This window comes from Lissotriton vulgaris, chromosome 4_1 (assembly GCF_964263255.1).
Source record: "Lissotriton vulgaris chromosome 4_1, aLisVul1.2, whole genome shotgun sequence".
Lineage (NCBI taxonomy): Eukaryota > Metazoa > Chordata > Amphibia > Caudata > Salamandridae > Lissotriton > Lissotriton vulgaris.
This window is the reverse complement of record NC_141691.1, coordinates 2122254551-2122257050: the sequence shown is the minus strand read 5'-3', so window position 1 is coordinate 2122257050 and position 2500 is coordinate 2122254551.

The following is a 2500-nucleotide window of genomic DNA, read 5'->3' as shown; positions in this document are numbered from 1 at the left end:
AAGCCGGACGGGGGTCCGGGGCGCCCGGGACGGAGGGTCGACTGGGACCCAGGGAGGCTCTCCCGGGCCTGGACTAGGGTTCGGACAGCCGGGACTGGGGCCGTGACCGGGCCCGGGGCTTGAGCCCCGTCCGGCAGGGCCCGGTGGTGCGGGAATACCCCTCCGTCCTGCAAGCCGGCCGGGGGTCCGGGGCGCCCGGGACGGAGGGTCGACCGGGGCCCAGGGAGGCTCTTCCCGGCCTGGACTAGGGTTCAGAAAGCCGGGACCGGGGCCGGGACTGGGCCCGGGCCCGGGGCTTGAGCCCCGTCCGGCAGGGCCCGGTGGAGCGGGAATACCCCTCCGTCCTGCTAGCCGGCCGGGGGTCCGGGGCGCCCGGGACAGAGGGTCCATCAGGGCCCGGGGAGGCCTGAAGCCCCGGAGCCCCGGAGCCCCGGAGCCCCGGAGCTCTGGAGCCCTGCAGCCCCAGAGCCCTGCAGGCCCGGGGCAGGCAGATTGGCATCATTTGGGTCCCGGTCATCTGGTCGCCCCTCTCGCCTCGGCCATCTGGTCACCTGCAATGCTTTCCTATAAAGCTACCAGATGGCCGGACTTCCCTGGAAGTGCCGATGAGGTGCCATTTGCCTCCCGGATCCCAGCCAGGGCTCCAGGAGGTTGGGCACGTTTGCGCCGTGGGTCCCCTCTGTCACCTCGAGTGCATGGATTACAAGAAATGGGGGTAATTTTCCTCCGGATTAGTAGGTGCAAGGGTATGCCCGAACACCCTTCCGGGGCTGGTCGTTCCCTGCTTGGGACCAGATGGGCGATGCCTGGGCAACACCTCCCAGGCATCCGGGGCTCCCTCCTCCGGCCCACAGAGTGGCAAAGTACCCGGAACGGGCTCCATGGGTCCCAGGCCCTGTAACCCTGGAGCCCTGCAGACCTCGAGCCCTGGAGCCCAGCAGCCCCGGAGCTCTGCAGCCCTGGAGCCCTGCAGCCCAGGAGCCCTGGAGCCCCGGAGCCCCGGAGCCCCGTAGCCCTGCAGCCCCTCGAGCCGTGGAGCCCTGCAGTCCCCGAGCCCTGCAGACCCAGAGACCCAGAGACCCAGAGACCCAGAGACCCAGAGCCCCAGAGCCCCGGAGGCCTGGAGCCTTGGAGCCCCGGAGCTCCCTACAGGCCTGGGGCAGGCAGATTGGTGTCATCATTTCGGTCCCGGCCATCTGGTCGCCCCTCTCGCCTCGGCCATCTGGTCGCCCGCAATGCTTTCCTATGTAGCGACCAGATGGCCGGACTTCCCTGGAAGTCCCGATGAGGTGCCATTCGCCTCCCGGATCCCAGCGAGGGCTCCGGGAGGTCGGGCACTTTTGCGCCCTGGGTCCCCTCTGTTACCTCGTGTGCAGGGATTACAAGAAATGGGGGTAACTTTCCTCCGGATTGATAGGGACAAGGTACTCTGGGACCCCTCTCGGCCTAGCGGTGTCCGTTGTGCCTGGGGAGCCTGGCGGGGCACCGTCCTGGGTCCTTCCGCGTGGCAGGGTGCCCGGGATGGGTTCCGGAGGAAGGCTACCCCTGTGCCTCTGGGCCTTGGGGTCCCCGGGCCCCGGATGGGGTGCTCTGGCCCAGAGCCCTGTCCTCCGGCCTGCCGCACTGTCAAAGGCCCGGCACTGGGTTCCGTGGTGCCCGGGGTGCCTCCCCGTGCTTGGCTGGGTTCAGGAGCTCCGTCCTGGGGCCCTCAGTTGCCCCGGGGAGGTTGGCCTCCTTGCCCGGGGGTCCGTCCTGGGTCCGGCCGCGTGGCAGGGTGCCTGGGACGGGGTCCGGAGGACCCGGGGTAGGCTTCCCCTGCGCCTCTGGGCCTGGGAGCCCCGGCAGGGTCCAGGGGCCTCGCCGGGCCCCGAGTGGGGTGCTTGGGCCCAGGGCCCCGTCCCTCCGGCCTGCCGCACTGCCAAAGGCCCGGGACTGGGTTCCGTGGTGCCCAGGGAGCCTCCCCTTGCTCCGCTGGGTTTTGGGAGCCCTCTGGGGCCCCTGAGAGGGTGGCCTCCATACTGGGGGCTCCGTCCTGGGTCCTGCCGCGCGGCAGGGAGCCCCGGAGCCCTGCAGCTCCTGATCCCTACAGGCCTGGAGCAGGCAGATTGGTGTCATTTCGGCCGCGGCAATCTTGTCGCCCCTCTCGCCTCGGCCATCTGGTCGCCCGCAATGCTTTCCTATGTAGCGACCAGATGGCCGGACTTCCCTGGAAGTCCCGATGAGGTGCCATTCGCCTCCCGGATCCGAGCGAGGGCTCCGGGAGCTCGCGCACTTTTTCGCCCTGGGTCCCCTCTGTCACCTTGTGTGCACGGATTACAAGAAATATGGGTAATTTTCCTCCGGATTGATAGGGACAAGGTACTCTCGGCCTAGCGGTCCTCAGCCGGCAGCTGGACGGGCCAGGATGTTGCCCCAGCCCCGGGTCTGTTCCTGGGCCTGCCGCGTGGCAGGAAGCCCTGGATGGGGTCCGGGAGGGCCCGGGGAGGTGTCCCCAGCGCCT